Raw genomic sequence first — 15,727 nt, 5'->3', positions numbered from 1 at the left:
AACAATTCCAATCATACAGTATGTGAGCATTTCAAGAATATCAACTTAACATGGATTTCAACATAAGTAGTGCTTGAAGTTAAACAACAAAGAATGTGACTTGCATGTAGGAAATCATACACACTAATAGGAGAGCTGAGAATCGCTTCTTAATGCCCGCAATTAGGATAAATTGCTACACTTTAGACCATTCAGACAATTCTACAAATACTTAGACTACATAGGTCAACATACATGACGTATGTTGGAATACACGCATTTGGACAATTCCTTTTGCCAAGGAGTTGACACACAAACAACTAGCACAAATACACGACAGTTAATCATGGCAAGCACGTGTTCATATTTTATACGTATATGATACTTCCTACATATACATAGAATACACAAATCTCAACATAACACATACATATCAGGAACGCAAAATAAACATAGCTTTGGCATGTGAAATTGTACCCACAATAAGAATAAACCATTAACTAACATTGAAAGCCTTGAAAACCATAACCTATGCGAATATAGTCCGCACCTTAAACCAGAAAAAGCACACCGAACTGATTCAGACGATATGTCTTCGTCAACGGCGACTAGATAACCTAAGGCAAGAATAAAAATGAGCTACATCAACACATAGACTCTTCTAAGCTCTAAAACAGATTAGGGTTAGATTAACTTACCCAAGAAGGAACTTAGAATCGCCGGAATAACGATTCAAAAGTGATGGTTTAAGGATGTAGAGTAACAGGAAAGAATCTTGAGACGATTCACCAACTTCTCTCTCACTTTCTCTCTCTTTTCTCCTCTCTCTTTCTTAGCTAGGGTTTAGAAAATTCATATGGAAAAAAGAGTGAGGGTTTTAAGGTCTTTATATAGGCCTAACATTGATGAAAATAGCCCTAGGGCCAAGGTATACTTAGGTTATAACCAAAACAGGCCTCTCTCGATCCAACAGAGCACTTCCGGTGGTCCTTTCTCCACGTGCGGTCGAACTTAAGCTCACTGACCATGGATCTAGGTCTGACTAAGTTTTCGTACCGATCAGATTTACAGATAGCCGTGGCAGACCACTCTCAATTCAACGGTCACCGAAACTCGATCAGGTCCACAAGCACTATGACATGCCTAGGCCATCTTCCCTGATCCGAGGGTGAAATTGGGTCAGAATTCAACGGTCAGATTGCTTAAAATCGTCGCGCAAGCAACACGACTCAGATTTCATAAAATCATATTTAATTTCTCACCGTTCTCACACTCTTCACTCCAGACTCAATCAAATCGACGCAGGACATCATCTGGACTTGATTTTTGAGGTGATGGTCAAGTCCAACATGGTGACCACAACTGTCTAAAATCATCGCTATCGGACTTTCAACGCGCGGTCCAGGTCCGATCCAAAGCTTCTAAAAATTCCCAAGAGCAACTGGATTTAGCGTTGAATTCCAAATTTTAGAGTAACATAGCAATAACAATTCTACAGGTTTTGAGTCCTGCAGATCAAATTTAAAGTGATTGATGCTAATTTCACAAGGAATCGAGTTTAGCGGTAATTAACCCACAAATAACTTCTAAGGGAAAGTAGAGGTAGTACTCGGGTCTTAGCACGAAATTTTCCAGGTCATTAGAATCTACCCCCCTTAAAGAAAAATTTCGTCCTCGAAATTCATACCTTCTCATATTCCTCAAGGATCTGAGGGTAGCTTTTTCTGACCACAGTTTCAGTCTCTCAAGTAGCATCTTCCTCACTATGATGAGTCCATAGTACTTTCACAAGAGGGATGACCTTGCTACGCAATACCTGCTCCTTCCTGTCTAAGAAAAGCGTCAGTCGCAGTACATATGTGGCATCCTCACTCAACTGCACCTGCTCCCAACTGATAATATGCGTTGGATCAGGAACGTACTTCTTCAACATAGAAACATGAAATACGTTATGCACGCTCACAAGTGTGTGGGCAAAGCAAGACGGTATGCTACCGCTCCCACTCGATCCAGAATTTGAAATGGACCAATAAATCTCGGCATGAACTTTCCCTTCTTACCAAACCATAGAACTCCCTTCATAGGGAAAACCTTAAGAAATACATGGTCTCCAACCTCAAACTCAAGCGGTCACCGCCTTGTATCAGCATAACTCTTCTGCCTGCTCTGGGCTGTCAGAAGTCGACGTCGAATAATGTCAACTTTCTCTGAAGTCGCCCGCACCAACTCCGAGCCAATCAAACTACGCTCGCCAACTTCTGCCTAGTAATGCGATGCTCTGCACGGGCGACCATACAATGCCTCGTATGGAGCCATGCCGATACTCGCCTGGAAGCTATTGTTATACGCGAACTCTGCATAAGGGAGACAATCATCCCAACTGTCCTTGAAATCCAAAACATAAGCTCGCAACAAGTCTTCCAGAATTTGATTCACACGTTCCGTCTGCCCATCTGTCTGCGGATGAAACGCGGTGCTGAACTTCAATTTCACACCTATCGCTTCCTGGATACGAGTCCAGAAGATAGATGTGAAATGTGTGTCTCTGTCAGACACAATCTCCAAGGGAACTCCATGCAGACGTACAATCTCCTTGATGTACAATCTAGCCAACTCGTCTGCAGAGTTTGTGACTCTGATCGGTAAGAAATGAGCCGACTTCGTCAATCAGTCGACGATCACCTAAATAAAGTCATATCCCTTCCTCGTTCTCGGTAGCCCTGAAATAAAATCCATAGAGATGAAGTCCCACTTCCATTCTGCTATGGGCTTGGGTTGAAGCAACCCAGGAGGTCGGCGATGCTCTGCCTTGACCTGCTGGCATGTGAGACAACGAGATACAAACTCAGCTATGTGAACTTTCATGTTGTCCCACCAATAAGATCTTCTCATATCTTGATACATCTTCGTGCTACCTGGATGCATCGCAAGCTTAGAATTATGGGCTGACTCGAGAACCTCCTGTCTCAAGTCAGGAATGTCTGGGACACATAATCGGCCACAAAATCGTAGGCCCCCATCTGAACTAACACTCCACTTGGAGTTCTCATCTGTACCAATCCGCTCTCTCATCTTCGCCAAAAGCTCATCATCTGCCTGAGCTGCAACAATCCTCTCGTCAATGAGGGGTTGTACACGAATGTGTGTGATAACCTCATACCGCTCTTCCACTGTAAGTTTCTACTCAAAGTCTTGCACAAACTCAACGCATCTGCCACAAGGTTCGCCTTGCCTGGATGGTAAGAAACATCGAACTTAAAGTCTTTCAATGTTTCTATCCATCGGTGTTGCCTCATATTCAAGTCACGCTATGTGAAAATATACTTAAGGCTCTTGTGGTCGCAAAAGAGCTCGAACTCCTCTCCATAGAGGTAATGTCTCCAGAGCTTTAATGCAAAAATGACAGCTACCAACTCCAAGTCGTGTGTAGGGTAATTTTCTTCGTGTTTCCTCAACTGTCTCAAAGCATAAGCAATCACCCTGTCCTTCTGCATAAGGACACAACCCAGGCTAACGCGAGAGGCGTCAGTATAAATCGTATACTTAACCCCTTGCTCTAGCAATACTAGCACAAGGGCGGACGTCAACTTGTCCTTCAGCTCTTGAAAAGCTGTCTCTGCCCTCTCATTCCAAGCAAACTTCAAATCTTTCCATGTCAACTGAGACAACGGTCTGGCTATCTTCGAGAAGTCTCGTATGAAGCGTCGATAATAGCCTGCTAGACCCAGAAAGCTTCTCACCTCAGTAACTGAACCAGGCTGCTTCCAGTCCTGAACCGCAGCTACCTTAGCAAGATTGACAGCTATCCCTTCCTCAGACACCACATGTCCTAGGAACTTGACTTCCTCTTTCCAGAAATCGTATTTCTTGAACTGTGCAAAAAGCTGATTCTTCCTGAGAGTATCCAAGACCGCTCTTAAGTGCTCCTCGTGCTCTTCCCGACTTGCAGAATATATCAAAATGTCGTCAATAAAGATAATGACGAATCGGAACAAGAATGGCCGAAATACCCTATTCATCAGATCCATGAACATGGCCGGTGCATTCATAAGACTGAACGACATCACAAGTAACTCATAATGGCCAAAACTATTCCTGAAAGCGATCTTTTGCACGTCCTTATTCTTGACGCGTAACTGATGATACCCTGACTATAGATCAACCTTCGAGAAGTACCGTGCCCCCTTCAACTGATCAAATAGGTCAACGATCCTGGGCAAAGGATACTTGTTCTTCACAGTCACCTGATTCAACCTACGATAATCAATACATAATCGCAAGGAACCATCCTTCTTCTTCACAAACAGAACAGGTGCTCCCCAAGGAGACACACTAGGTCGAATAAAACCCAAATTCAACAAGCCATCTATCTGCTTCCTCAATTCCTCCATTTCACTCGGAGGGATACGATAGGTGGGCAAAGAAATGAGCGTCGCACCAGGCATGAGATCGATAGTAAAATCAATCTCGCGCTGAGGGGGTTATTCAGGAATCGACTCGAACACATCTTCAAACTCCCGAACTACAGGTGTGCTTTTAAACGCCGATCCAGCAATACTTTCCAACAGAGAAGTATAATAACCAAGATGAAAAGGGTAACTGACCTGAACTGGGAAAGTAACTGCCTCGCCCTCAGGTCCATGGATTCTCACCGACCTAGCTTCACAATCAATCTCTGCCGCATCCTCGTGAGCCAATCCATACCCATAATGACATCGTAATGGTAAAGAGGTGCGACAAAAAAGTCAATAAGAATCGATCCACTCCCTAGATCAATCAAACAATCCATACAACACTTGTTTATAGCAGAGGAGATCCCTGTAGCGGTAATGAGCGTCACTCCCTTCATAGAAACAGTGCCCAAACCTAGGCACCTAACTGCCGCATACGATATAAGAGAGGTAGTGGACCATGTATCCACCAACATAGAGACGGGAATACCTTAGATGTGAGCAGTAACCTCAAAGGATCTCGGCACCAAGTCAGCCACAAGCGCTTTAGCTGAGAGTGCATGAGCTCGAGCTTGCTGCTAGCGATTCGGTGGAGGAACCATGGGCCGCTGAGGTGGCCTGAAGCGAGGTACAGGAGGTCTAAAAGATAGGTGAGCTGGCACTGACCGAAGAGGTGAAGGTGATATAACCTGAGGCATTGGACGGTTGATCCTCTGTGGTGGAGTAAAACCACTGTCCCGCATCCTTGTAAAGCAAGTACAATCTGAATGTCCCATCTTCCCACAATACGTACAGTGTAAGTCCGATCACATCTGCTGAGCGGGTGGGGCTGAACGCCTCGGAGGAGAATCTGCCCGCAGCCTCTTGCCGAGAAATGGTACACTCTGAAAGTCAGGTTGTGGTCTGGGAACCATAGGTGCTCGCATACGAGACGACCTGTCCCTGTCCTGCTCAGCTCGCAGAGACATGCTCACCAACTCCACATAGGAAGATATGCTAGCACAGCACATCTTCGATCGGATCTCAGGCCTCAACCCCTCAGAAAAACGCCGCATCTTCATCGACTGATCACTCAGAAGCAAAGGAGCATAGCGACCCATCTCAGTAAACCGGTTCTCATACTCCATCACCGACATCCCTCCCTGACGAAGGCGAAGGAACTCACTCTCCTTCTCAGGTCGGTACGTAATCGGAAAATACTTCTCGTGGAAGCATGTCTCAAACGCCTACCACAACCACTCATACCCTTCTGCAATAGTGCAAAGAACACTGTCCCACCATAAACTGGCCTCCTTCTCAAACATGAAGGAGGCAAGCTCGACCTGCTCAACCTTAGAACAGTGCAGCGGCCTCAGCATCTTAGAGATGCGATCAATCCAGTACTCGGCCTCCTCGGGTCTATGAGAACTCACAAATGTGGGAGGTCGTAAGCGTTGGAATCGCTCAAATGTACCACTCGCACTAGCGCTCCCAGATGGGTGCATAGGTGAAGCAGGTGGAGTCGCCCCCATCGACTGAGCAAAGATGTCAGCCATGGAAGACAGAAACTGCTGCTACTGCTGCTGAATCTGCTGTTGCTGCATCAACAGCATCATCTGTTCAAACTTATTAGGAGGCGGAGTAGACAAAGATGCATACGGCATCGACGCAGATGCACGGTTTGGCTCAGGAACCGAAGGCGTGACTGGAGGAGCCATAGGTGGAATCACAGGTGTCGGCCCAGCAGCGGGGCCAGTAGCTGGCTGAGAGTCCAGCCCAGCACCAGTATGAGACGAGCTCAACTGTGGATCCATCTGGCTATCGCTCAGGGGAGAAACCCCGGTAAGCGACTAGACTAAAGAGAGACGGAGCGAAGTCTTCAAACCTTTAGGAGGCATACCCTACATTCAACAGAGGATGCAACCTATAAGATTCAACATCCACATAATCCACCCACACAGCATTCACAGCACAACTTCAACGATAAACAACATGCATTTCATTTAATAAAATTGTTGCAATACAAGAAGTGCAACATTACATGAATTACGACAGAGATAGCATGTGAACTAAAACATCTAAGCTGCAAACAACACACAACTTCCAACTACTATGCCAACAACGGCTACACATAACAGCAAACAACAAAACAAAGTAAAGGATGACTACAACTGCAACTACTCGTCAGAATCAGGAGATGGAGGCGGGGCACCCTTATCCTGTAAACAACACAGGATAGACTTCAGAGTTCGAGTCACCTTCTTAAACTTATGCTTCACAAGGCCTCGAAGATCCATGATATCCTGGCGTAGAACAGCCTGACCTTCCTCAAGCCGAGCGATATGGGCATCCCTTGCTGCATGGTCTGCGCTCTGCTCTGGTGCCATAAGAGGAGAACTCTCACTCGTATCATGGGCCTCTACCTCTTCCTCGTCCTGCTCTTCTTCTTCAATCTCAGCTCCACCCTCGCCATAACTCTCTTCCTCATCGCTCTCTGTCTCATCCTCACTTTCTGAGGCTTGTCGTCGATGAGGCCCAATGTCCATCTGATTTAGGATCGTCTCATTAATGTATCGAATAGGTACTGGCTTTTCTGCCCCAAGCCTAAAGCCAAACTCATGTACAAGCTTACAAATGAGTCAGCCAAATGGGAGTGATTCGGTCCTCCTATTCAAACGAGCGATAAGGATAATCTGATGCAAGATGTACGTCGACACACATAACTTCTCTCCTTACCCCACCTGATACAGAAAATCTACCATCAGGCTCGTACACTCGCTGCGGTTGCTCCACCTTGGATAAACATTGAATGTACACATGTGGTGAAGCAAGCGGAAGTCGTCCGTCATGTTGGTAGCTAGAAGGCTTCTATTAGGCTGTCATTCGACCAGACGACCACACAGGAGCTGCGTGCGACGATCCCTCTCGCGCGCACTGCTCAATTTCTTCTCACTGGCATGAACCTCACCAAGCGGCACATTCAGGAGTCAGGATATCAAAGCGACGTTGACCGTGGCCTCCCGCCGCTTCCACAAGGGATCTTGAACTACAGAGGCTCCAACGAAGGTTCCCAAATGATGGCATAAAAAGCTCGAACAGTGCTCGCATTGGCGCGATATTCGCCCTCAAACAAGGGACACCAAACGGCCCCTTCCAGGCACTCCAACAAAAGAAACTCGCCAAATAGCCACGGATCTACATGAGCCTCAAAAAGGACCTTACGGCCTTCATAGACTCCATGAGATAGCTTCGCTAACAAGGTTCTTCCAATGGAAGCTTGAGGATCAAGGTCCTACTTGGTCTGAAACTCACGGGTGGCGGACGTGCTCATGGCGGCACCTCTCAGCCTCCATGCAGGGGTTGGGCGGCTAGGCCCGGCTTCATCCATGGGCGCTCTCTTCTTCCCCATCAAAGAGAGAAAGGTGGAGATGAAAAATATGACCGTAATAAACTCAAATAAGGACATGAAAAATGAGAGAAAAGGGAGAAATGAGAAAAATGGTGAAGCTTCCACACACTTGAGATCCCAAAGAAGGATTTGAGAGCTCAAATGAGAAGAAAAGGGAGTGAAAACAGTAATGGGGATGAGTTTTTGAGATGGGTTGAATGGGTGTGCACGAAAATGGAAGAAGAAGGAAATTGGGGAGGGATTTTAGTAGAGTTTTGAGAGAGACTTGAAGAAAAGGAAAGCTTGGGAGGGTATTTTATGAAGGAGAGAGGGTTTAGGAGGTGTTTTAATCGACCAACCATGGAGGAATGGGCCACACTAGGCCCCAACGGCATCGGCCCGAGCCGGCCCGCCCGGCCTGGCCCGCTGGGCGGCGAGGTCATCGCCAGTCTCTGGACCATCCGGCGATGACTCACCGTTTGGGCGAGGTCCTCCTGGCCCCCTATGTCCAAAATGATGTGGGCCCCCCCTGGGTCCCCCTGGAATTGCCCCGATCGGGCCCTTAGTCCGATTCGACGCATATCGGGCCACTAAGATTAGAATATGATGCAAACACAGGTTTACAGACATTTTAAGGGCTAACTTGGGAAGATAAACCATCTAAACATATCAATGGACGATCTAGAAGAGAGTTTGGGTCGCTGTGTGTGATCAGGAGTGCACACAGACTCGATCTCGGTGATCGTTTTCAGTAAACTTTCGCCGATAGAAGCAACGGAAACACATACACAAATTCTATAATAAACTCGCACCCTCCTACACTAAGGTGGCGACAGTGTGTGGTGTGTGACCATAACCCAGGTCCGGTTTAATCCAATTCATGCTCTGATACCAACTTGTCACGCCCTGAAATTCGGGGGTCGAGCATAACTCAGCTCCCGAGTTTCAAAACATCACTTATGCAACATATTTAATGATGGATGTATGTTGTCTGTAAGAGTACATAAAACATGGGATAGATTAAGCCAAACTGCAAACATAATTCAGGGATAAGTGAAAGATGCAAGCGGAAGACTTATAGAAACATATGTGTACATGTGCAAGTCCCTGAAATACGTATACATGCCAGGACATACTTACAAGTATTACTATCAAAAGTATAAGTGTTAAATGACAACATCTATTACAATAACCCAGAATTTCCCGCACATCAGGACATGGCTCACAAGAACCCGCCTGAGAACTGCATAAAAGAAAATACGGCCTCATCATCCTCGAACTCGTACTCTGCCTCAGAGGTCGCGTCAACATCTACATCTAAGATAGAGTCTGGTTGGTGTGTACAACACCGCCCTAGAACGTGGGAGTGACTAATCAACTCAGTGGAACAATATCGCAAAGGTTAACATGTTATCAATTCAATCAAGCAGTAATGATAAAGCAGAACAATCAAACATGTCCTAATTACTCTTATTAGTGCAAGGATGTATGTATAAATGATGCATGCCCTTGCCTTCCTCCCTCAGCGTCTTCATCTTACGTTACGCATGACATCCTCCTGCAGTGCCAACGACTTCCACGCACATGCAAATGCGGTGCATGAACATGATTACTAAGTTGTTATTAGTCCTTTTCATATAGCAGGATTGGGAAGCTAAGGTACCTTCCTCATATCAATTTCCACACAATGATCCATTTTAGGGTCGTCAGTCCTAGGCATCTCATACGATCATATGGTTTTAGGTCGCTACAAAGGGCTCGTCACCAATCAATGCACGCCTATCATATCTTCATTACTACTCTAAGGCTCGTCACCCTAATGTAGTATCCAGGTATGCTCGAGGTCACTACAAAGGGCTCGTCACCAATCAATGTAGGCCGACAGCACGAATATAGTGTCCTATACCACCATAATTGGCTCACGAGTTTGGTGTGCTCACTGGTCACTACGGGGAGGGTCGTCACCCCAGCGTAGGCCGACAGCTCGACCACGGTGTCCCATACCACCATGTCCGGCTCATGAGTCTTAGCGGATCAAGGTACAATGTTTAACGGGATTTCATTGGTAAATTTGGTACCCTAGATTCAAGCAATAGCGCCCATACATGGTTAACATACATCGAACAATCGGGTTACTTGACGAACTTAACTAGCACGAGCGCACGTTCAGTTGAACGACATAGAGTGCGCAAACACTCCGTGTGGCGAAACCACTGCCGACAACTCTAATACGACTCGGGTTCGTCAAATCACGTCCTTCGTGGCGAAAGCAACCTCAGCCACAAACTCAAGGCCGATTACCGATTTCCTAGACTATTTCATAGTTCCAAACACATTCCACTACAACAGATATTCATATCAACACTTGAAACAGTAATGGTACAACAATTCCAATCATACAGTATGTGAGCATTACAAGAATATCAACTTAACATGGATTTCAACATAAGTAGTGCTTGAAGTTAAACAACAAAGAATGTGACTTGCATGTAGGAAATCATACACACTAATAGGAGAGCTGAGAATCGCTTCTCAATGCCCGGAATTAGGATAATATGCTACACTTTAGACCATTCAGACAATTCTACAAACACTTAGACTACATAGGTCAACATACATGACATACGCTGGAATACACGCATTTGGACAATTCCTTTTGCCAAGGAGTTGATACACATACAACTAGCACAAATACACGACAGTTAATCATGGCAAGCACGTGTTCATATTTTATACGTATACGATACTTCCTACATATACATAGAATACACAAATCTCAACATAACACATACATATCAGGAACGCAAAATAAACATAGCATTTGGCATGTGAAATTGCACCCACAACAAGAATAAACCATTAACTAACATTAAAAGCCTTGAAAACCATAACCTATACGAATATAGTCCGCACCTTAAACCAGAAAAAGCACACCGAACTGATTCAGACGATATGTCTTCGTCAATGGCAACTAGATAACCTAAGGCAAGAATAAAAATGAGCTACATCAACACATAGACTCTTCTAAGCTCTAAAAAAGATTAGGGTTAGATTAACTTACCCAAGAAGGAACTTAGAATCGCCGGAATAACGATTCAAAAGTGATGGTTTAAGGATGTAGAGTAACAGGAAAGAATCTTGAGACGATTCACCAACTTCTCTCTCACTTTCTCTCTCTTTTCTCCTCTCTCTTTCTTAGCTAGGGTTTAGGAAATTCGTATGAAAAAGAGAGTGAGGGTTTTAAGGTCTTTATATAGGCCTAACATTGATGAAAATAGCCCTAGGGCCAAGGTATACTTAGGTTATAACCAAAACAGGCCTCTCTTGATCCAACGAAGCACTTTCGGTGGTCTTTTCTCCACATGCGGTCAAACTTAAGCTCACTAACCATGGATCTAGGTCTGACTGAGTTTTCGTACCGATCAGATTTACAGATTAGCCGTGGCGGACCACTCTCAATTCAACGGTCACCGAAACTCGATCAGGTCCACAAGCACTATGACATGCCTGGGCCATCTTCCCTGATCCGAGGGTGAAATTAGGTCAGAATCCAACGGTCAGATTGCTTAAAATCGTCGCGCAAGCGACACGACTCAGATTTCATAAAATCATATTTAATTTCTCACCGTTCTCACACTCTTCACTCCAGACTCAATCAAATCGACGCAGGACATCATCTGGACTTGATTTTTGAGGTGATGGTCAAGTCCAACATGGTGACCACAACTGTCTAAAATCATCGCTATCGGACTTTCAACGCGCGGTCCAGGTCCGATCCAAAGCTTCTAAAAATTTCCAAGAGTAACTGGGTTTAGCGTTGAATTCCAGATTTCAGAGTAACATAGCAATAATGATTCTACAGGTTTTGAGTCCTGCAGATCAAATTTAAAGTGATTGATGCTAATTTCACAAGGAATCGAGTTTAGCGGTAATTAACCCACAAATAACTTCTAAGGGAACATAGAGGTAGTACTCGGGTCTTAGCACGAAATTTTCCAGGTCATTACAACATCACAATAGGCCTTATCAAATGGGCCACAAATACATCACAATGGGCCACATACCTGGGCCTAATACACATCACAATAGGTCACATGACATGGGCCCAATACACATATCATAATGGGCCACTCAATGGACCGCACCAATGAGCCTCATATACATCAAGTGGGCCGCATCAATGGGCTACACCAATGGGCCTCATATACATCAAGTGGGCCGCACCAATGGGTCTTATATACATCAAGATGGGCCACAACAATGGGCCAATATACCTCAAGTGGGCTGCATCGCATGGGTCGCGCCAATGGGCCTCATATACAACACATCAGGCCACATCACATAGGCCTAAAATACATCACTATGGGCCGCTCACACGAGCCTAATACACATCACTATGGGCCGCTCACACAGGCCTAACACTCATCACTATGGGCCATATCACATGGGCCTCGAACACGGGCTGCATAAACATCACATTATGCCTCACTCATGGCCATATAAACATCACATCAGGCCTTATCAGATAGGCCTCACACAAAGGCCCAATGTACATCATAATGGGCCTCATAACAGGTGGGCCGCTTTGGACGGTCAGCCCAGCTGCATGCTAGACCTGATGGGTGCACAAACGAGTGGGCGGCCTAGATATACAAAACATACATACAAGGTGGGCCACACGTGCAATCAAGGTAGGGCCCACCATAACATTATTCTCCATCCAATCTAATCATAAGGTCACAAAGACTGGGATTAAGTGGAAAAATAAATTTCATACTGATCCAAAATTTCTGCAGTCCCAAAAAGGCGGTTTCAATGGTAGACGTTCAATCCCTCACTGGTTGTAGTGTGGTCCACCTGATAGACAGCATGGATATAGAATAAATCATCAGAGGTGGGTCCCACCGTCCAACTATCTGGACGGTGTGGATAAGACCTATACATCATAGTGGAGTCCACCTAATGGACAGTGTATATAAAACACATACATTAGGTGGTGTCCCACCATCCTTTGCTGGATTAGACGGTGAGGATATAATACATAAATCACGTGGGTCCCACCTGCTAGACCACGTGGATGCAATATGCATCATGCAAGCTCCACCGTCCAAACTATCTGGATGGTGAGGATTCATTCATCAATGTGCGCTACCACCGTCCCAACTGGACGGTGTGGCTATAATCCAAACATCTAGGTGGTCCAACACCATCCCAGCTGCCTGGATGGTGTGGATCAAAGCACATACATCAAGGTGGCCCACTACGGCGTTGTCCAAACTGTCCAGCACCGTCCAGACAGTCTAGACGGTGTGGATGAAACAAATACATCAAGGTGGGGCAAGGCAGCACCTACACATGGTGTCCAGCACCATCTAGAGCAATTAGACGGTGTGGATGGAAGACATATTTCAGTGGTTCTGTCCACTGGATGGTGTGGGGCTTCTCACATACACCAAGGTGGGCATACACTAAAAGAAAAAGGAAATAAGGAAAGAGAGGGAGAGAGAGAAAGAGACGGTGGAGATGGGAGGGACCCCACCACTATGGGTCCCTCTAAATACAATGCATACATAAGGTGGGTCCCATTACAAGTGGGCCCTAAATCCAAAAAAAAAATGAGATGATGAACACCCACTGTTAGATCTCATCTTCCTTCTTCCGCCTATAGGTTCTGTAGCTCTAAGGGAACAATTCCAATGGTTGAGATGGACTTTGGATGGTGGAGATGAGTGGTAGAAAGGTGGGCCACACTAGCTTCTCTTATGGAAGCTTAGACGTTGGGTTGCTTGGAGAATGAGAGAGAGAGAGATGAGAGAAAGAGCTTGTAAGAGAGAGAGAGAGATGGGTGAGTGATGGGTGAGTGATGGGTGTACTTGGTTGTAAGAAAAAGTTGACTTTGGGAGGGTGGTTGTACTTGGGGATGGGTGTTGTACTTTGACTAGTGATGTGATTGATGGGATTGGTTTGATTAGAGATTCTCTTGGGTTTGTAAATGCACAGCGTTTTTCTCGAACTGAACGCGGGCCCGCATCTCCTGGCCTGGGTATCTCCTCGGCGTGCGAGACACAGCGTCGGAACCGCAGTGACAGTGCGGTCGTAAGGGTACAAGTTTCGAGTTGAGCCGACTCTGATATACGAGACATGACCCAGGATTACATGCAAACGCTGATAACAGATCGTGGGTCACCGAAATTCGACCGGGAGGACTGCGGAAGCCTACGGAATGGTACAGGCTAGGATATAGGTCTCACAGATAATCAGACAAAAGAACATATATTGGTTAGCATGCGATCATTAATTGCAATTCATGGAGGATAATCGATCAAAAAATTATACATTGTTAACATGCGATCATTTATTCATTACACAAACCATTGATCGCAACACGTGTTTGATAAATGGTAGCCTAAAGGTAATGGTCTACACCTTAAGGTGGTGTGTTAGGTTTGGAGGCTCGTTCCTAGGCTAAGTTCTCACGAATTAACTCCCCAATGTCTTATAACAAGATGATGAGCTCATAAGGGCTCATGCAATTGGTTTTCAAGAGGAAACCTTCAGGGAAAGGTTGGTTTCTCACCTCAAATTGTTGTCAGGAGAAGTTCCATCAGTATGGCATGGTGCAGATATGCTGTCGGCTGGTGGGGGCGGGGTGCATCCTCTACACCAGCTCCCTTTCCTCACTTTCCCCTCTTTCCACCTCTCTCACTCCCTCCCTTGGCAATGGAAATTCGTATGAGAGTGAGGAGGGGGGGTGCTAAATGAGGTTTTATATAAAGCCAAAAATGTATGAAATGGCCCTAGGCCACCCCTTTCTATTAACTTGTCCTGGGGGTGGTCAATTTTAGATTTACAGGGCCCCACCGGGGCCCACCGATTTATCCATGATAGGGAAAAAGTTTCCCATTATAGGATCTACAACTTGTCACGGTTGGGCTTTGATCGGACGACTCGATTTATCGGGAGGACCACATTTGTGTTGGACGGCCATTGGCGATTGATAGGGACCACGATTATACGAAAATGAGCAGGGAAATATCCCTAACTCGTATATCGAGTTTGGTCGTATTCCGACATTTGAAAAACCACAACTTCACGAAAGAGTTGAGAGGCCTATTTTACTAAAATTTCCAATTCTAGTCTAGGGGATTCACATATATTAAGCACCCGACCTCTGACCCAAATTGAGTGGTTCCATGCACTATCCTGGTTCACTGTCCACAATGGGTGCCAAGCCCCGTAAGACGAACGATTCCTTATAGTTTCAAGCTTAATGGACCTAGGATGCTCATCTAGCCCCTATTTGGTTCATCTGAATGTTTTTGGGGCCAGACAAATCCCCGAGATCCGCTCAGGGCTTCAGTCGCAACTAGGTTTAGCTATGTCTATGTTAGCATCGATTTACAACTTGTGTAAGTGCTTGTTCGACCTTATTTACCGTTAATTCCTGGGATTTTGTGTGCTTGACCCCTTTTTGGCTAGCCCGATAGGGTTCCCAGGCAGGTCCGCTGGTGGATGCCCTAAGACCCCAACATGGTTTTGGCTCAGGTGTTACAGTGCAAGAGTTATAGGGGCTTATTATCTCTTCTCCCTTATTATTGAGCTGGTGCACCATCATATGTGTGATATGTCAAACAAGTTTGTCTCTTTGATATGCGTTGATACCATGTGCAAAATGTGTAATTGCCTAATCAGATTAACCATTCCAAAAAAATTCCTCCGCCATGGGGTTTAGTGCTTAGAAAATTCGCTAACTGTTCACCAAGTTCAACGAGTGGCAAGGAAGTTGCTCTGATTCGAGTTTGAGACTTGGGTAGTATTAGTGCCCGGGTTCCGAATTTGGGGCGTGACATAGAATCAACTAAAAAGTAATAAGATGAGGGAACAGAGTTACCGGTTTAGGAGAAACATGATTAATGATTCTACAAAAAAA

This window comes from Magnolia sinica, chromosome 5 (assembly GCF_029962835.1).
Source record: "Magnolia sinica isolate HGM2019 chromosome 5, MsV1, whole genome shotgun sequence".
In the NCBI taxonomy this organism is placed as follows: Eukaryota; Viridiplantae; Streptophyta; class Magnoliopsida; order Magnoliales; family Magnoliaceae; genus Magnolia; species Magnolia sinica.
This window is presented reverse-complemented; position numbering follows the sequence as displayed.